Below are 21,542 nucleotides of genomic sequence, written 5' to 3'. Positions count from 1 at the left end.
TAACAAAAGGCCTTTGAAGAAACAGCAAACAATAAAAACAGGAGAAGGAATAATAGGAATTTTAACATAAGAATTAAAGTTAGCTAATTAGTTGGCAGGGAGGAATTGCTTCGTATGAACACTAGAGAGGACTGAAGAGAATGTGATCTGCTATCATTATCTGAGTCATTGTGGCAAAGTAATGAACCAAATGGATTTATAACTGTCATAGAGAAAATGAAGCACCAATAGAAACAGACTGTAGGTAGCAATGCTAGTCTAGCATTGCGTTAACTGATCAATTAAAGTCTTATCTAGAAAAAGTAGTCAAGGCTAGGTCAGGTTTAGCTAACCTATGCAGGAGTAACAACTGTCAGAGTAAAGCTGAAATAGCCACCTTCAGTGCCAGCCACCACTCTTCTCCTGGCATAATGAGAAGTATGTATGGGTGGGTGTGGGAGACAGACGAGGGGTGTGTAAGGGCAAAAGGGAGCGTGGTGGAGCAGAACTCCATTATACCTGATCCCCCAATGGCATAACACCAGTAGCAAAAGTTAAAGCAGGGATTCAGAGGACAAAAGCTGGCTTCCTGTGGCCCTCACTGTCCACTACATCAGACATCAGCTTGGACCTAGTGGAGCATCAAGGCCATAGCATTTATCATGATATTGGTACTAGTAAATTTGTACCTCAAGGATATTTGATACTGGCTGGATAGCCTGTGCTACTTGGGAAAACATTAACAGCCTATTTGACCAAAGAGGAAGCTGTTTTAGCAACATAAATGGGTTGATATCAGAAAACATTTGGGTACTCTCTGCATGCCTCTGAAAGGGCATATTTATTTTAATGGATTTAACTTTCTTGGACTGAATATTATTGTGTCTTCAGATCTTATCATTAGAGGGTACATAATTTCTGACAGCTTTAAAGGTCACTCAAGCACAAATAAAACACTTCTCATGGCAATAAATATCTAGAGGCAGAGCAGCCCAAATCTCTGAGGGGAATATTAGCTTTTGATTTTTTCTTACTAGAAAAATGCAGAAAATACACTAAACTGCCCCACCTCTACAACTTCCCAATATTCATCATGAGACAGGCCTATGTGATGCTTTTTAGTTAACTCTAAACAAAACAGGTGGTTGGGACATGTACACAGTATAAAAGTTGGGAGACATGCTAAGCAAGCATTGAATTGGGTATCAGAGGGAGGAAACAGAAAACGAGGAAAGTCAAGGAGAAACTGACAGAAGACAATGACAGAGGATATTGAATGCACTGGCATTACCTGGGAAGAAATACCACAACTCGCAAGTGACGGTACTCCATGGAGAAACTGGACTGCCCAATGTCAGTGGCATAGGAGGAGCTAAGGCCTAAGGTAAGGTAAGCCAGAGAGATAAACCAATCATATCACAAGCATTAGAGAGATGAGTACAAAATACAGTAAAACGCTGTCCATCCAAATTTAAGATGCCTTTATGTAAAGCTAATTCAGACTGTAAGCTAATTTACCATGTGAAACGACAATGGGGTGCAATGTGTTAAATTTTGGTCATATGCACACATACAGGTGAACTTGGAAGGATGGCTAATAAGAATGAAGTAACTACAGCTAGTCAAAAATTATGTTTTGCAAAAAATTAACTAAAAAAATCAGATTTTGAAAGAGAACATTTTCAGATTTTCCCTGCCCCTTTTTCCATTTGTCTATAACGAAACCAACGAACTAACTAAATAAACATAGCGCAGCTGAGACAGAACAATGAATCAAGTCTGAGTTTCTCAAAGGATGTGTTAAGTAAGTAAGAGAACAATAATCAGTGGCAAAAAGAGTTTGGAATTTTTATCAATAGCTTACCTTGAATAAACTAGTTTATATGTTGTGCACTTTCCTCTTTAAGGACCTAATCCAATGTCCTTTGAAAGACTCCCTTTGATTTCAGTGTGATCAGATCCCAAATGATTCATTGGCATTTTATTTCTCTACACTATCTGGTCCACATCCAGAGTCCTTACTCACTTTTTACTCATTCCTTACTCAGACAAAAATCTCACTGAGTTAAATAGATTTTTTCCACAGTGTTTCACATTTTATGTGTTAGAGCACCGTAATGTTCAGGAAGATGATTTCCCAGAATAGTATTGTTTTCATTTGTGGAGCTCAGATTTAATAGTTAGTAACATTTTTCCTTTAGTGCAGATGTCTTGTATATCTTTAGGGCAGTGAGTCATTTTAGTGGTGGCACAGCACTAGATTTATTTATTTTAACTCCCAAAAAAATACTTTCCCAAATTTGAAAATATCACAGAAAAGAATTAAAGCACAAATGGCTTAAACTGGATGGCTGCCCTAATTTAAATCACATGTAAAAAAAGCTTTGTTAAACCATTTTGTTCTGTTTCTCATCATCAGCTTTTTTCTTTTACTTGCTTTGGTTCTTTTCCTTTATTTGCTACTTTTGTGCCTTTGTTTTGGCCTGAAAGATGGTCTTGCAGTTAAGGCATCAGTCTGGGACTCAGAAGAACTGAAGTCTCTTTCCAGCTCAGCTACAGAGTTCCTGTGCAAACTTGGGCAAGTCACTTAACCTCTCTCTATCTCAGTTCCTCATTGTAAAATGGAAATAATGCAGCCCTACCTCATAAAGATGTTGTAAAGATATATCCATTGAGGTTTGTGAGGCACTCAACTACTAAGGTGATGGGGGTCATATAAATACTTAGAGATACTTTCTGTTAAGACCTATTGGTATTCATGTCAAATACCTTACATTGCATTTTTTCAGATTTCACCCTATAAGTGTAATTCATTGCAAGTGTAATCCTTAAGAGCGATGCAAGGTGCTTACTTGAGCATGCTGTCTTTGTGCTGTTCCATGCAGTGTAGTTGGAGCCATGTTGGTCCTAAGATATTAGAGAGGCAAGGTGGGTGAGGTAGTATCTTTTTTGGACCAATTTCTGTTGGTGAAAGAAACAAGCTTTTGAGCTATCCAGAGCTCTTCTTCAGGTCACTTCTTCATGCTGTTCAGGCATCTCAGCACCTGAATTTTCATCCCTTAAATCACAGTGAAATGTGTTGCCACTAGGTTACCTAGCTCGGACAGCTTTTCTTCATTTCACACTCTGGACTGCTCAGAATTGCTCTCTCAGCATTGAAGTTCATGCCTGGTAAGGCACAGCTCCATGATGGATATTGCCATCTCCAGGTTCACCAGAAAGTCTGTCCCTTTCTCTTCAGCTTTATTTATCCTTTTGTCACCTCTAGGCTAAACTATTGCAATTCACTCCTAATTGGATTTCCTTGTAAATGATCATAAAAGGGGGAACAGTTACAGCATGGAGTTATTTGCACCTTAGCATGGAGGTGAGGAGATCATAAATTCTCACTTTCTGGCCTCTACTGGCTGCCAGCAAGGCAAAGGATTCAATTCAAGAACTTACCAATGTATGTATAGCCCTTAATAAAATCTAGGCCTAAAGAACTGTAATGAATATTTCTCACCATAGGATGACACTTAATTTGGTGCTTTGACAGTGAAATGTTCTAAGCGATACTAATTATTTTTTGTAATACTCCTGTGATACAGTAAGTAAAAATTATCTCCATTGTACACATGGGGAAACTGAAACATAGAGAGACTAGGTGGCTTGTTTATAGTCATCCAGGAATTCTGTGGCAGAGCTGGGAGTATAATTCAGGAACTCTTGGTCCCAGTTCTGTGCTCAATCTACTAGATCACTCTGTCTCTTCCCCATGCCTGTAAATGCAGCTGATATTGGCCAGGTTCCCTTGATCTCCATCATGTGGTCTGTCTGAAGTGAGCCAAGGGCAGGACCTTTTTGCTCTACAGACTCAGGTCTAGCTTTTTAAAACCATGCTCCAACCAGCATGGCAAGGCCTAGGGCCCAGATCCTCAAAAGTATTTAGCTACATAACTGATTTTATGAGTATCAGGCACCTAAATACTTTTAAGGATCTGGCCTAAGTGGTTTAGATAACTAAATCCCATTTTCAGAAGTAATTTAGGCATTTAGGAGCCTAAATCTCATTGTAAATGGAATTTAGACTCAGACAGTCCAGATCATCAAAGGTCTTTAGGCAACCAACTCTCACAGATAGACATCTTAATACCTTTGGAGGATCTGGGCCTTAGTGCCTAAGTTACTTTTGGAAAAAGGAATTTAGCCATCTAAGTCACTTGGGCCATGCAATGCTGAATAGCAGCAGCAGTAAATTCACATGGCTATGATGTAGCCTTGGTGGTGCATAGAATGGACTTCCTTCCTGAATGGTCCCTTATAAGTCTTTTTCCTTTAGCAAGAGTCATTATGGGAGTATTTAGGTCTCTTAAATCCCTCAGAATTGCATCTGTCAACCTCATTCGTGGTTGGCTTCCTGCTCTATTTTCTTCATGCTCAGCTCTGTAAACCTTCTGTAAAAGGGTACCTTCTTCTGCATGTTGGACATGATACATTTGAAGATGCTGAAATGCCACTGATGCAAGACCAATCCAACATATGACTTCTTCAGTTATAGAACCTCCTGCTTTCAAATGACTACCCAGATAAATAAAACTATTCACCCATTCAATGTCATTGCCATCTACATGCAGCATTGGTAGGTCATTCATTTCCATTTTATAGGAAATAAATAGCTTTGGTTTTATCATTGCTGAGCTTAAGTCCCATAGATTCTGTAGTTTTTTGCAGCTCTTCCAGTATTAGCTGTAGTTGGTCAGTAAGGCTATATCATCTGCATACTCAGGATCCTCTAAAGATGAATCTTTAAATTTCACACCTCCTACTTTAGCCTCAATCAGCTTTGTCCTCAGATAGTCTATTAGAACATTAAATAACATAAGAGGGACTCTATCAGTTTTAGGTTTGAAGCAACACCTATATCTGACTGAGCCATAAAAATCCTCTGAAAAGGGACTAATCTGCTTTTAAATGTACCTCCCACCTCAGTTATAGACACACTCTGCTAACAATCCATTAATAGATATCAGCATATTTCAGGAAACCAGTGTTCAGCAACAGATCTCCTATTATTCACAGATCGTTGGCTATGCCAAGCACAGATGAGCCAATTGGCCTTCAAAACACCTAGAGGATATTGTTCACTCCAGCTTTGTATTGAGTATGAACCCCAAAAAAGGAAAGATTCTTACATCTGTTAACATCATTCTTATTGCTGTGTTCAGATGTCCCGCACTGATGTTTTCATTTACAGGCCTGATATAACCCATGTCACTAATACTTTCTAGTTAGATTGCTTCAGATAAATACATCAAAGGCCAATAAATAAATAAGAATTTAGCTGATAAGTGATGTTATCTGATTCCTGTCACCGAGTAAAAGCACAGCCGCTAACAATCCACTGTGTTTACAGATTAAGGGACAGAGAGTGGAAAACTTTTTAATCTTATCCAAAGCTCAGCCAAATGGATTTGGGGTCAGATCTTGGTCTCATGTATACCAGTATAAATCAGAGAAACTCCATTGAAGTTAACGTATCCTGTGAGTGATGGATTTGGCCTCAGATCTGATTACTTCTTGTTAGGTTTTTATTCATATTTAGTAAATAGCTGCTAGATGTGTGTATGTATGTTTGTGTGTATATATATATAATATTTTTGTCAGTATAAGTTCTTTCTCAACCAGTGGTTCATGTCTCCAGGGGGATCATGAAATGCAATCGTGGTATTGAAAATTTTATTACAGTCTAAAGGAAAGAAAATCTCACTCCCCCACTTCCTGCGCACACGCACACACACACACACACGCACACCACTTCAAATTGAAGTATTCTCTGTCAATGTCTCAAAATACATAAATAATTTCTATAGGCTTACCATTATAATCACTGATACTTTTTTACTCTTACTTTTCTTTTTATAGTAAATGTAAGGGGGTTGAAACATTTTTTACTTTGAATAAGTGATCATCAACCTAAAAAGGTTCAGCAACACTGATCTAAATCTTTTAACCTCAGCAGATGGCAGCATTCACAGGTACCAAAAAGTAGGCATCCTCCAAAATTAGATAATGGATAGACACTGTCTGTTAAAACTACACCCTACCTTTTCAGTTTTAGTTTCACTTGTATTTGAATCAGTTTTCCCATATTACTTTGACTTTTTCAGTTTTGAATTTCTTCTTTAGGCTTAACCAACAAGAAAACATATCAAAATTTCCCATCACGGCAAATGACAATGACATGGCAAATGACATTATCTGTATCCTTGGCAAATGACAAATCCTTGGCAAATGGCAAATCCTTGGCAAATGACATCATCTGTATCCTTATTAGTGGCTGTGTGTGACTTTAACCTTGTCCCATCAGAATGACTGGGTCCCATCTGAGAAAGCCATTTCTTTACAAGACTATACTTAGAACACATGAGATTTGAGTATGAAGTTTTCTTTTATATAAATATTTTTATATTAAATTCTGGTGCACGTAAGTCCCTTGCATACAAATTAATTCAAACAGTAACAAGACATATATTCAGTTCAGACCTATGTGCCAATTCAGGGCCAAATCCTGTCATGCTTCCTAAGGCAAACTTCTGTTGAAGGCACTAGAGTTTTTGTATAAGTAAGGAATAGGCTCATTAATTTTAACTTGCATATAAAATCAACCAGAACTAATACAAAATAATTAACAGGAGTGATGCATGATGTTTTCTTAACATACCTGCACAAGTGTTAATAATTTACTTTATAATAGATACAAATAAAATTATGTAAGACCATTCATTTATTAGAAAAATAGTGATTACTTACCTGGGCTAGAGGTGGCTGCCCTCTGCTATGCCATCATGTGCCAGCCATGTGCCATCAAGTGCCATCATCATCATTATGCCATCGTGTGCCAGCAATGCCCCTCTGCCATGTACATTGGCCAAACCAGACTGTCACTACGCAAAAGAATAAATGGACACAAATCAGACATAAAAAATGGTAACATCCATAAACGAGTAGGAGAGCACTTCAATCTCCCAGGACACTCTGTAGCTGACTTGAAAATTGCCATACTTCTACAAAAAAACTTCAAAAACAGACTTCAGTTAGAAACTGCAGAGCTGGAACTCATATGCAAACTTGACACAATCAGACTGGGTCTGAACAGGGACTTGGAATGGTTATCTCATTACAAGAAGTAATTGTCACTGTTCATACATTCTCACCTTCTAATCAACAGTTGTGAATAGGCCTCATCTACTCTAACTGAATTGACTTTGTTAGCACTTGCCCTCCCCATTGTTGTTTCTTACCCTTGGATGTATATATATACCTCATATCTGTGATTACCATTTCATGCATCTGGGTTGTAGCCCACGAAAGCTTATGCCCTCAGGAATTGTTAGTCTTTAAGGTGCTACAGGACCCTCATTGTTTTTGCCCTCTGCTATGTGATCTTATACTGATAGTGTACCATGGCAACCAGAAAATAGAAGGAAGAAGGCAGCATAATTCCAAGGCTTTGCTTACAGTGAGCGGGGAATTGTGCTACCCAAACTGAGTTTTAAATACAACTGAAAATCATTTCAGGTTAATTTGATTAAAACACTCTTGGTCTTGTCAATATCTGTGTTTAAACTAGAAACAGACCTCGAGTGAAAAAATTGGATCCAGAACCCAACTTTGCTAAAGTTTGAGAATATTTAAAGCTGATTTTAAGTCTTTGGTTTAAGTCTTCAGAGAGTAGGGTGTACTTGCTAGTGGTCCACACAGTTGGCCCATCACTTGGTTCTGGCTCCTTCTCCTTATTCCCAGAAGCTAAATCACATTAAAAGGCTGCTAAAAATACATTCTTAATATTCGATTTCCATATAGTTTTTACAGAGATGTTATGCAGTCATGAATGGAAGATCATGATCGCCCATGGAAGGAGAGAACTCATCCATGAGACAAACTCTATATTAACATTTGGTCCACATGAAGAAAGAGTTTGAGAATACCTGTGTGTGACAAATGTCAAACTACTTGAAATTCAAGGGTTTTTGCATTTTGCTCTAAACTCAAAAATGTCACTAAAGTGTGTACTTTTTTGAGGGGGAAAGGGCATTTCTGAGTGAAAATGGGCCATTTTTTGAGCCATGGTGGCATTTGTATTGAAAATGTACAAAAGTAGCTATTTTGGTTGATACTGCTCATTAAGCAAAACATTAGGGAACATTTTCTGTCCCCAAATCCCAGTCCCTAATGCTTCCCCTCAGTTGTTCTGGAACTGGAGGCATTTCAGAGTTTGGAGGGGAGAATCTCCACAGTGCATACTGCTACAGGGATTCTGAACTGCTCCAAATTTTGGAACAGCCCACAGGAAGCCGTGTAAAAGCTGCCATAAATTAGAGCATCCTCTGGCTGTTCTAGTTTATGCTGGGGCGTGTATTGGCTCCCAGAGCAATACAGAAACCCCAGGGCATAAGGATGGATTATAGCACCTTTGTCCCTCTACCACTGGGCTGCATCTCCTTTGCTGTGCCTGCATGAAAAACTTGTAACTTTCACACAGCTCTAATGTGTAACCATGACTGCTACACTTTACCAGTCTCGTAAGTTGCCTGTTTGTTTGGCTTGCCAAAGACCCAAGTGGTATTAACAGGGCGTCAGGATCCCCAGGGCTGTTCGCCAATGTTAAGATTAATGTGCATTTTCCTCCTTGTCACAGTGACATAGATGTCATCACACTGTAAGGGAAGGGCCAAAGCCCCCTCAAACCAGGAAATTAGCCAGCTCCAGGAAGTGACAGTGGCACCTGTGACTGTGAACTCATGAGATTGAATACCCACACCCAGGGTGAGTGTCTTAGCCTGACAAGGTATATGTGTGAGACAAGGTGGGTAAGGTAATATCTTTTATTGGACCACCTTTGGTTGGTGAGAGAGACACGCTTTCCAGCTTACACAGAGTTCTTCTTCAAGTCTATTTTCAAACTCTATGTAAACTCACAAGCGTGTCTTTCTCACCAACCAAAGCTGGTCCAATAAAAAATATTACCTCACCCACTTTATCTTCCTAATAACCTGGGACTGACACGACTACAGCAACATTGCATACAAAGTGTATGAGTGTGCGCTTCATTATTCACTGCTGGACTAAAGGGTTTGGGAGAGGAAATGATAATCTCACCTGCAAATAAAGGGAGTTAATAAGGCAAGAGGGGAACAGTTGGGGACAAGCCAGGAAAGAGGAGGAGTCTCTGAGGCTGGAGATGGGGGAGTTTAGGACAGGAGTGGAGGGATTGCACACACAGACATGAGGAGAAGGAGTGTGAGAGATTGATTTCTCTCCCAGGCAAAAGGGGGGAGTATTTTGGGATTGGGGTTCTCTCACATGGGTGGAGGGATGAGTCTAAGATAAAGGTGAGTGACCTCTCACACAGGCAAGAAGGTGAAGAAATGTCAGGCAGAATTCTTAGGAAGGGAGAGGAGTGTGGAAAAGGTGGGGTGAGTGCTTTCTCTATATGATAAGGGTGGGGTATAGTATAGCCATGTCCCGGGTGGAGAAGGAGAACAGTGTAGGTTACTAATGAAGATTTTACCTCCTAAAGTGTCTTCATTTTATTAGAGGCTATTTTCAATTTTTTCCTAGAAACTGTAAGGGATTTTTGTGGATTTAGATTGCAAACCTCCCTATTGCTCATGTGCCTCAATTCCTCTGCTCTTTCTTGCTCTATTGTAGAGCTGCACAGGGGAAGGGGTGGAGTTTGGAGAAGGGGTGGGCAAGGAACTAGGGTTTTATATTCTGAAACCTGATGCTCTTGGGTGTGGGAGAGGTTGGCTGCTGACTCCACATAATGTTTCTATTTGGGTGATGTGAGCAAGAACCTTCACCTGGAGCTATGGATACCGAATCCTTCCTTCAGGACAGATTGCAGCACAGGAGTGGTCATGTGAAGGGTGAGATCCCAGCCTCCCCTGACCATTAGTTGTGGTCTCTGCTGCAGCTACCTCAAACAAGGGTTGAAGTTGGTGGGGTGTGTGTGAAGGGGTGGATTATCTTAATTTGGCCCTGAGAGAGAGAGGGTGGCACTTGAAGCAAGGCACAAGGGGTCAGGCTGTTTCTGGATGGCAGTGGAGGGTGGCCTAGTGAGTGGGATATTTTTATGGGAAAGGTTGGGGGGGGGTGTCTCAAATTAGGGACTTGGGGGGGCAACAGGAATCAGGATTTGTTTTGGACAGGCAGAACCTCCCTCAGAGAGGCATGAGGGCCAGCAGTGTGGAGATCTAGTGGAAGGTGGGGGCGCGGTTTCCCTCGGAGGGGCGGGGTTGAGGTAGGCAGAAGCGTTTGGGTTGGGGCAAGGCGCGGTTTGTCCAGCAGGGCGGGATTGGGGCGGGTCTCTGCGGATGGGGCGGAATTTAGGAGAGGGGTGGGGCTCTGTTCGCACCGCCCGGCGACCGGGCGGGGAGGGGATAAATCCTGAGCTCGGCGGGCGCCGCGCTGCTCAGTTGCTGAGAGGATTTAAAGAGATCGGAGCTGCCGCGCCGCAGGCTGGGCTACGCCGCATCGGGCACTCGCAGCAGGGAGAGCAGGTGAGCGCCCCGCTGGGGGAGCCCCGTCGCGGCCCTGGGACAGCCGGGCCCCGGCCCCCTGTGTGAGTGGGGGGGCTGAGGTGGTGCCCGCTGCAAGCCGCGGGGCGGCGGCGGTCCTGCCCTGCCCTGCCCTGCCCTGCCGGCAGAGGCGGCTTTCTCGGTGCCCTGGGGCTGGGCTGAGCTTACTGTGGGGTCGGGATCGTTATCTGCCTCCTCGCAGCCGGCGCCCTCGCGTCCCCTGAGCCCCCCGCCCTGATGCGCGCTCCTGTTCCCCCTGCGGAGCCCCATGGTCCCCGCAGCGTGGGGCTGGCTCCCGCTCCGTGCTCTAGAGAGGGAGCCGATCTGCCCCGCGCCGCCCACGCGCGCCCTCCCCCCCCCGCCTATTAGCGCCCCCTGCTGGGGAAAGGCGTCTGGCGCCAGAGAGAGCGGCCACAGCTAGGTAGAGGGTTAAGTCTGCTTCCTGCCTCCACCGGTACCTTGCCCCTTCCCGTCCAGGGACTTTCCTGGGGCAGCCCGGCACGAGGCCTCGTCTACACTCCGCTCTTCCCTACTCGTGCTAAAGGCTGGGGCAGCCCCACTAAGGGTAGTGCCAGTGGGAGCCCTAGTGTGGACAAGGTGAGTACAGCTGCCAGTGCTTTTGTCACTGCTGTGGCAGTGACGTTAGGGATTAAAGCCTAGCAGCTGCATGGGAGCTTTGTCCACCCTACACCCATTGTAGCTATTGTCAGTGTTGAAAACGGTGGGAAATTTCTGGTGAAGAGCCTAGGACAGAGACTGCTGAACATCTGTGTCAGTGTTAATAAGGGAACACTGACAACAAGAAGACCCAGAAAAGAATATGGGCTTGATTCTACTCTCTCCGACTCCCAGTGTAACTCCACTAAGTCAGCGGGCCCATCACAGGTCTTAAACAGATATAAGTGAGAGGAGAACAGGACTCCTTTATGAGCAAGAGAGGGAGCTATTGGATAAACACTTGGTACAAATCTTACAATGCAGCTTTATATTGTAGCTTGTATTTTGTCTTCAAAACATCATTGCCATTAAAGAGGAGTTAGAAAGTTAAAATAGAAAATTGAGAGCAGAGGGGAACTCTGAAGTACAAACAAGCAGGGTAGAAACATATTTTTTCTGATTATATTTGGAAATAGATGAGACTCTCAGCTGGAGCTATCTAGGAAGCTGTTCTAATCTATCGGGATAACACCCTAATAAAATGAAGTTTTAGGTAACCTATGGGAATACTGTATATATCAAACAAAAAATGATAGAGTGGATAAAAACTGAATATTTGCAAATGTGTGATTATTCTTTGCTACGCTTTTAAAAAATTTTGTCTGAAATATTTATCTGCATCTTAAATAATAATTAAAAAGCCTTTTTCTCTGAAAAGAATTTACAAATTGGATGTATACAGCTGAAGTGCTGGGCAGCCACCTCTGATGGAGGGCAGTAACCAACTGGTGCATGGGGGAAATCTGGGGTCAATAACACAAGGACAAATACTAAATCGTATGAAAGATGCCATGTGATCTTTATCCATCCAACAGACAGGACCTTTGATGTGTGGGGGTTTGTTTGGGGTTTTTTTGTTTTTTGTTTTTTCATTTAAGAGATTGATGGTCACCTCTCCTATGCATAGCTGTTCAAATTCTCCAGAGAAATTTTTTTCAGTGAATGTTTTGGGGAATAGGTGGAAAGTATTCTATATGGAGTGTTTATTGACAAATATAAATATTGTTGACCATACCAACTGACTGACTAAACTATATAGGAACAAGTATTAACAAATGGGTTTATAACAGAAGATTGAAGTTTGACCTGCACTTTGAAAATATAAAGCACTCTGCAAGTTCTAAATATTATATAGTTCAATTGAATAGTTTATCCTAATCTCTAAAGTCTTTTCCAGTGCATATAATGCCACCTACATAAATCATTATATAAACAGTAACATAAATAGTAACATAAATAAGCTTCACATTTGCCCAAATATATTTGTGTAATAAGTTAACTTAAGCAAGTGATGAGCTAGTGGTAGAGAAATACAGTGAGGAAGAAGACAAGGATTTATCTTGGTTGGAGTTGGGTAAATGATATATATTTTAAATGAAGAACAAAAGAAAGACCCTGAGTGTATATCAGAATAGCAAACTGTAGTTAGCTAGTAGCTTTGTTTCACATCTTATCTTGATAGATATGGATTATCCTCAACACTCATTTTGTTGGGAGTTGTCAATGCTCAGTATCTTTCAGGATCAGGCCCTTTGGCTTTTGCTCACAGTTGTCAGTAATGCCTTGAGTAGCCAGTGTGCATATGCAGTAGGATCTCTTCTACATAACTCAATACATTAATGAGCATGATGCATCTCTGATGTGGTTTGGGGAATGGAAGAATCTGGTGCATATACTGGTAAACTACCAAATGCACTTTGAAGACACACAAATGAGGAACAGTCAGAACAAGATGATTAAATAATGAATTCTCAGGTGTACAAATTTTGCAAGTTCCAAGATTTAGCATTTCTGGTGGTAAGGCAGTGAGAAATAGGGAAAGTAGGTGTTTGGTACATAAATAAACTTGAGTGTAAAATGAGCATCTTCTCATAATGAGAACAGTTGAGATCTGCACAAATGACAGGTCAAAACTTTAGCCAGCCAGCCTAGACTATTTTCTTTTAAGATTTTACAGAAGCTGCCACCACTCAAATCTGTTTTGGATTTTTCTGTTGCATCCATTACCAAGGTATCCAAATTGCTATAAAAATGTGACCGTTCTCACTCAGACTGATGGAGATTATCGTAATCAATATAGCTATTTACATGTTACACCATATACCTCAACTTGGTGATGAGTTAAATTCATGTTAGCACAGCAAAAGAGAATTACATAAGGCTTCAGAATAATAGTCAATCTCATTTAAGGGTATATGCAGAAATATTGCTTTTCCTACTGTTTATAAATGATAACAGGTAAACTAGATAATGTCCCAATAATCTACAAAGATTTTATCATAGGTCTAAAGTCATGAGGTTTGGTCATGGTTAGCAGTTGAACGGCTGCTGTAAAACAGGGCTACGTTTACAATGACGACGGCAAAATCGCCGCCACCAGATCGATCTTTCAGGAAGTCGACTGAGTAAGTCCACCCCTCAAGTAGCGTAGCGCTGAGTCGACAGGTTCCCCAGCGCAGTGTGAACAGCACGCAGAAGGGAAGCTGAGCAGTCGACGTCAGTTACGCAAACTACTCTGCATAGTTTGAGTAACTCCTGTTGACTGCCGCTGAATCGTGTGGTCAGTATGAACCAGCCCCAGGTATAGTATGCTTTGCAACTAGTATGTGTATTTGTGGAAAGGAGAGGGGGGCATGTAGAACGTACAGTCAAACATAATGCAGACACAAACTAGAATGTGGAAAAATAATTTATTTGATAAATCTACTTTATCCTTGGCCAATTTAGAAATATGAACCAGATTCAGTTGTTTTTTGGTGCCTTAGATGTCTTGTCTAGTAAGAGACAAGGTGTGTGAGGTAATATCTTTTATTGGACGAACTTCTGAACAGTCCAGTAAAAGGTATTACTTCATCCATCTTGTATCGCTGATATCCTGGGACCAACTTGGTTACAACATATACATTCATTTCAGAAGCCTGTGGATGGTGGCTGGCCTGGATTTGAACTTGTTGAACTAGAAGTGAAAGGCTCTCATTATCATGTTAACAGTTCTGAGTCATCAGTCTTTCTAACACTGATAAAATAGTATAAAGCAATTGGATAAAAAGAGAGTCCCAGTGGAGGCTTTTTCTTCTTGGGAGTCTCATTTAGTGTTGTCTAGACAGTTTTGATTGCTTAATTGCAAACATGCGTAACATAGGTCCTTTTAGTATGCATTGGAGGAAAACCAAAGGCAACCATCAAAGAATTTTCTGTTAACTTGGTTTACTAAACGGAGTTACTAATAGTAGAATTCAATATCAAAGATCATATATCCAGGGAAAGAAGAGGATAAAACAGATTAATCATCTCTGTAAGTAGTCTTTAAATGGTGGTTGTTTTTTGCATTGATTTAGACATCTCCCCAAACAGTCATACAACTTTAATCTGAAATAACTTCACAGCAGACATTGTCAGGATTCCTACTTTAAAATGACATGTAATTAGACAGCCTGTGTTGACTATAAACCAATTTTGAACTAACAAGTTGAAACAGCTATTAAGAGCAAAATGTATAATACATTCCCCCTCAAAACCAAAAGAAAAATGTATCATGGAAGAGTCAACCCTTTTTATGTATTAGTTTTTATTGAAAGATTTAATATTACAAGATGAGGAGAGAATCTGATTACAGAAATAACTTTTGATATTTCCATAAGATAAGTCTGAATGTTTTCAATATGTGAAATGTAGCTGAATATATTCAAGTTCCCTTGCATGTTCAAATACACCCTCTACTGGTTGAAACTGTTGCAAAAATTTTAAAAATCTACTACTACATAGTTGATTACACACTGAGATGTGTTGGAAGGCTAACTGAAATGTGACTTTGCAGGGTTGGAAAGGTGGATGTAAATCACCTGGGTTCTTGAGCACAATGTATGTAGACTCAAAACTTAGACACTAAAATTATTGCCAAGATTTGTCTCTTAGGTCTCAAACCTGAAAACACATATGTGAGGAGTCTACTGAATTCTGTAAATTAAGATACACAAATATTTGCAGGATTGGAGCTTTAAACTATATCCATATGTTGATTCAATATAAAATATGTTTGCCCCATGAATTAATCTCATGTGTATGTATGTGGTGGCGCATATATATAAATAAATAAATAAAAAATATATAGGCAAATTTTGCACAACCTCAAATTAAAAACGTTGTGCAACAATGGATTACACTAATCCATTGTTGCACAACGTTTTTAATTTGAGGTTGTGCAAAATTTGCCTATATATTTTTTATTTATTTATTTATATATATGCGCCACCACATACATACACATGAGATTAATTAGTGTAATTAATTAATTAGTGTACTTAATGTACTTAGTGTAATTAATTAGTGTACTGAATAGTGATCCATAGTACTAAAATGCTACATATGTAATAAATACTATACAGTATATTCTTTAGCTACGTTGAAAATATCTTGCTGGACAAATATGGGAAGTCTTCTAAACTTAATTTATATATTCTGATTTCTTCAGTTTCTGTGCAAATTATATACGTTTATCCCACTTATTACATATTACACACACACAAAAATTATGTTAACAGAACAACATAATTTAAAAATCAAGCACTCCAAAATTAGGAAATGCCAGAACCAAGATTGCCCATGCATATGCTCCTGCATTCATATGCATCATGATATAATTTTTAATTATATGATCACATTATTTTTTCCACAGGGTGAGCAGGAACTTGAAAGTTTTGGCTCTGGGAGAGTAGGGGAAGGAAGGAGAGCCCCTTGCTACAAAGCATAAGGCACTAGAGTATTTCAAAGAAAAGGTCTCATGATTTTTTTAATAAATAACATGAGCAAAACCTATATTTTTGCAGAGCCTCATTTTTGGAATTGGCTGAAATTAAAGTAATAATCAGTCTCAGACAGACTTTGGCATGGAAAATTTCAGCCCCAACTATTAAAATTTGGTGATATTTATAAGTAGCATGACCAGATAGCAAATATGAAAAATCGGGACGAGGCTTGGCGGGTAATAGGCACCTGTATAAGACAAAGCCCCAAATATCGCGACTGTCCCTATAAAAAGTATTAGGCAACTGAAAACAGGGTCTTACAAAGGGAAATATTGGGCAACCTAAATCATAGGCGATACTACCAGTCCTGTCTGTAATCCTTCTTGAAAGAATGAATTTATTCTACATGAGTTGCAGTGTGGTATAAAGAGAGAAATGTTCTTTTCATTGTGAATGAAGTTAGTAGTTTTGTAACCAAAGCATTAATGTCATAATATAAACAGGTGCTAGCTTTCTCTATCAATGCATGTCTCTCCTGCCCTGTTCTTCAGTTATGGATGTTTCAGACTGACATTTGTACATACTAGCAAAGCAGATTTTTACTAAAGTGTATAACAAGCTACTGAGGTCTCTTAGCGTATGTAGAAAACACTCCTAAATAAAAATCTTGTTGTTTTCGTTAGACTGGTAAATACTTACAGCCGAAGATCTAGGACACAGCATAGGTGCATCTGTTATGGACTTAGGACCTTCTTAGGGGTATGAACAAGACAAACTTCCATGCTTGTACTTCAGGACTTTTCAGAAGCCTTTGATGCAGATGGCCATAAGGTGCTGTTGATCGCATGTACAACAGTGCTTCTCTCACAACTGCAGCTCAAACTTGGTTTTAATTATTTCTTATAGACAGTTTACAGAGTTGTGATGAGTAGTTCCTTGTCAAAAGACTTGGAGTGAAGTCCCACAAGACTTATGCCCATCTCCTGCTCTCATTAATGTTTGACTTCTTAGACTGCATCATGTATTCCAGTGCCACCAATATATTGGAGGAACCTAGCTTTTCAGACACCCTGTGTTCCTGAGTATGTGTGCAGTCCTTGGCACAACTGGGTAAACAATATTTATGTGCCCTTTATACAATAATTATTGGATCCACTACACAGAATAAATAGCTTGACTTGTCTTTGTAGCAGCCATTGGACCCTACCTATTACAAATAGCTTGCCTTTTCTTTTTAGCAGTCACAATCAGGGCCGTGGCTTAGATGTATACGTCAGTGGGAAAGAAACGGGGATGAAAACCATTGGCCTGTCTGTAACCAGTTCAGTTCATATGTTTCAAAGGATTTAAAACCAGAGAAAAATAGCTGCCTTTAACTCCTGCTTTGAGGAACTAGAAGGAACATCAGCCTTGTCCTCGGCCTCTCAGCATCAAGGAAGTATACAGTTTGGGGGGTCAGATTGGTCTTGTTGCTTTTCCTGTATACGCACAATGAGAGATTTAACTAGGAAACTGTCTTTATTCCTGTCAGAAGAGGACCTAGCCACTATGATCATTCTCTTTATTACCTCCACATTAGATTACTGCATTTTAATCTATCCGAGGATGAAAAAAAAATATTGAAATTTCAGCTAGAATAATGGCAAACACTTTCTGCCCCCCCACCCCTTGAGAGTTCATCACATGAATTCTGTGCCCATTCTGAGGGTTCTCTATTTTATTGTGGATATACTTGACTCCCTTGATTTAAATACATCCATCTGATGGGGAAGAGAGGGCAGGGCATTCATATCAGAGGGTACTTCCCTTAAGAATTCCATTGTAATGGTTGCAAGCCTGACCAGGAGCATGATGCAAAGCCGATCTTTTTGCAAAACCCTTTACATCCCTGTAATGAGGGCTAAAGAATGGCCTGCTATAATTCCTCAGGGATAGGCGAGGAGGAATCTCCAGAAGCACCTGAATTGAGGAATTGTGAAGAGTAAGGATCTTAATAAAAAATGCAGTGCCCCTCTAATCTTTGTGTCTTGTACCTAGATGCTATGATTGTGGGTGCATTAGAAATGTCTGAATAAGAATCGTTCCTGTTAGTGTCCAGTTACATAATACGTACTCTCTGGCTAGGATAGAGATCCGATATAATTTATTTTGCCTTTGCAAACAATAGAGAATTTTGCTCAATTAAAATTGTCAATTACATTTTCACCAGGTGAATTTATAGTAGTGGTTTCCCAAGAGTATTCTTCTTGCTCACAATAATAAAGCTAACCACCAAAACCAGGTTAAAGAGAGCCAGAGACTGACAACTCTAGAATGTGAAAAGCAAGATACCAAATGGCTGAGTTTTGAATTCTAGAAGTGCCATAAAACCAATTAGAGGAGTTGCCTTAACTCAACCAGGTGAAAATTATGACTGTGCATTTCAAAAAATCTTCAAGAAGAGCCAACACTACTTAATTTGAAAGGGAAGGGAAAATTGTACCTTGAATTCTTTACTAAGGTTAAGAGGGTTTTTTAATTCACATTGCAAACTAGAGTTGCAAGTCAATTAAATTAATTTTGCAAAAGTCAACTTGCTTGGGGCAAGTAATTTTACTTTATTTTCATGAGCAAGTTAGGTACCACTCAGTTTTTGTCATTGGACAAAACTATTTTGTATACTGGGTGAGTGTATATTATACTTGGGTTAATACATTTTTATGCTGATTTTTGCATGACGGTAGAATTTCAGTAACAGGGTTGGTGAATCCCAACTATTGGATGTCTTATTTTTTATCACTTAAAAAGCAAATTTGTCAGGACTGAACACTGTGATACAATGGAGTGGAAAGTAAACTCTCCAAAGGATGATGGGGATGAAGTCAATATAAACAAATCATTATTCCATAGTTAGATTTGTAAGACCATTTTCATTTATAAACCTGATCATCTATTGAATATTCTGTGTTTAAAAAAAAATACCCTCAAACCTTTTCTGTGTGAAGATCACTGTGTGTAGTCTGTGTCCAGAGGGGGCCTTATTGAGGAAAATTTACATGTAACCAGAAAAGATGACCAGAGTTTGTTCTGCTTTTTTAAAATTGTGCTTTTTTTTTTTTGGCTATTCATAATTCAGCTTAGAAATAACTTGTTTCTACATAAGACAAGGTGGGTGAAGTAATATCTTTGATTGGACCAACTTCTATTGATGAGAGACACAAGATGGTTCAATAAAAGATATTATCTCGTGCATCTTATCTTTCTAATATCCTGGGACCAACAATATACAAGAACACTTGTTTCTAAATACACATTCTCTAAAAACTAGTGCATAGGATGATTTAACATGTTGGTATGCAACAGTATTTAGTTACTATAAGCCATTTATGCTAAGCATTTTATTTTAAATAAATAAAATAAAAAAAATTCTAGCCTTTAAGTGCAAGGGTCTCCAAAATATTGATAAGTCAACCAGCAGTCTTAGGAAAGATAGATACCTGTACTTCTACTTAGTTCTTACACCTAGCAGCCAGCATATTTTCACCCTATTCATTCCCCTACTGGTGGGACAAGTGACTAGATGAATCCTCACTTCTGGATTTGGTTTTTTTTGGTTTTGTTTTAATACAGCATAATTATCATCAAGACTGAAACCCCAACCTGGCCCCAGTTGCTCTCAGCATCAACATCTTCTCTTTGGAATTGCATCAGAGGCAACAAGACTGGATAGTTGTGAATTTCTTCTTCAGTGACATACTTTCCCTTTACCCACCTCAGTGTGGGTGTGGTGTGTGACAGAGAGGTTAGATGAGATTATCACACAAATCTTTATCACTCTGCATGAAGGAGGAAGGAAAAAAGCTCTCTTTCTTACCTCCCTCACATGGCTGTGGCATTTACATGAACTCTGTGTGATCCCCCCAAAATGTCCTAGAGATTAAGGGGAAAAGATGGAAAATAAAAGCTATGATTTTTCTGACCACTGTGTCAGACTTCCTGCCTGAATGACGTTATGGTGCTTCAGTAGCTTGTTCTGTCACGTATATGGTTGGGCTCTGTTGACTCAAGGAAACGGTGTGGTTGCCAGACTTTTTGGTTCTTGACCTGTGCTTGGTCTCTACCATGAGCTTACGTAAAAGTCAAGATATAGTTAGATTTAAAATGAACAATTTTTCATCAAATCACAACTATTTCCTGGTGAGCATTCATGTGGTCACTTCTGGGGTTGGTTAATCTGACATACCAATTTACTTTCAGTTTTCATTAAGTGATGCAGAGTGTTGAAATGGGAGGATTAATTTAAGGATGGGTTTTGAACCAAGTAATACCTTTTTTGGGTCTAATTAAAGAGGATCTGAGGAGATATGAGAGGAGGTTTGTGCTTCTGGTTTTTTTTATGATGCATGAAGTCTTGCAAGGTGTGTGGACTTTTGTTTACACTAGAAATTCAGGTCTTGCCTTTCCTGGAGGCTATGGAAAACTGGTAGGATTAAGTCATCAGTTATGACATACAAGATAACCAGATTAATTAAAAGGAGACTGTTTACAATTGCTTTATGTGGTGCTTTTAAAATTTTTTAACATATATATGTTATTTATTCAAGGGCTAATAAGCAACATTACACATCTCAGTCAGCAAAACCAGGAAGGACCATATTTGATTTCCTGGTCCTTCATTTGTTTTTAACGGAGGTTTGAGGGAATATTTCAGGCTGTCTTTTGTACATAAAAAAATTGTGCTTGTGCTCTTTGTTTTATTGTTTACATTGGCAGGTCATCTTAAAACACTGAGCTGTCTAGAAGCTAATTAGTTAATCCTTATGTACATCATGCCAGCAGTGTTTGTGACAGTTGTAAGTCCTATGGGATGGTGCTGGTACAGTTGATTACTTTAGTGAAATTGGCAATATAGTTCAGTAGCAGCCATCCTCCCACTGCAGCCTGATGTTTGAGGCTTCTCTGAGTATAAACGTTCTGCTATCACTGAAGTTAGTCTGCATTTACTCTGGTGTTATTGGGCACAGAATTTGACACTTAAATTGTCTGTCAATTCAGTATTACAGAAAGTTTCACAGAACACTAATCTGTTAGCCTTTTATCTCTGGAGATAAAATATTTGACTCCTGGGTTACATCCCAAACAAAGATAAATTATGCTCTCAGCCCTTAGATAATGGCTCTAAAAATCCACCAATGATTAGAAGCTTTCCATGTTGAGTGGTATGGTCATAAAGTGTATAAAAAGTCACCTTTTATGTTGGCAGATCTGCTCTAACAAGTGAAACTGAAAGAAAATGTTGATAGCACCTTTCTTAGAATACCTGTATGTACACTGGCTTCTCTTGGTCAAGACTTGAAAGGGCATGTCAGTACTGTAGCTGCAAATCATTTGTCCTGCTTATCACAGGTCTCAGATAGATGAGGTTGTACAAAGCTACTATCAGAACTGCTTGTGCAGTAGATCCTGACTAACCAACATTCTTTTGCTTATCACGTATAGAATATGCAAGAGGTGTGCCAAATCACTGTTGTCTTAGAAGTTTAGGATGGAATACAACTTG

The 21,542-nt window shown here is 39.7% G+C and overlaps 1 protein-coding gene across 1 annotated transcript in view; it reads left to right on the top strand.

Moving 5' to 3' along the window:
• Positions 1–10,417: 10,417 nt before the first annotated feature.
• Positions 10,418–21,542, top strand: part of SERPINE2 (serpin family E member 2) — a 37,784-nt gene continuing 26,659 nt past the window's right edge. Inside the window, exon 1 of the mRNA XM_067538982.1 lies at positions 10,418–10,523. The gene's annotated coding sequence lies outside the window, so the exon portion shown is untranslated. The remainder of the gene's footprint in view (positions 10,524–21,542) is intronic.

Source organism: Emydura macquarii, unplaced genomic scaffold (genome assembly GCF_026122565.2).
Source record: "Emydura macquarii macquarii isolate MOO-44397 ecotype Brisbane River unplaced genomic scaffold, CSIRO-AGI_Emac_v2 contig_499, whole genome shotgun sequence".
In the NCBI taxonomy this organism is placed as follows: domain Eukaryota; kingdom Metazoa; phylum Chordata; order Testudines; family Chelidae; genus Emydura; species Emydura macquarii.
This window is presented reverse-complemented; position numbering and strand designations above follow the sequence as displayed.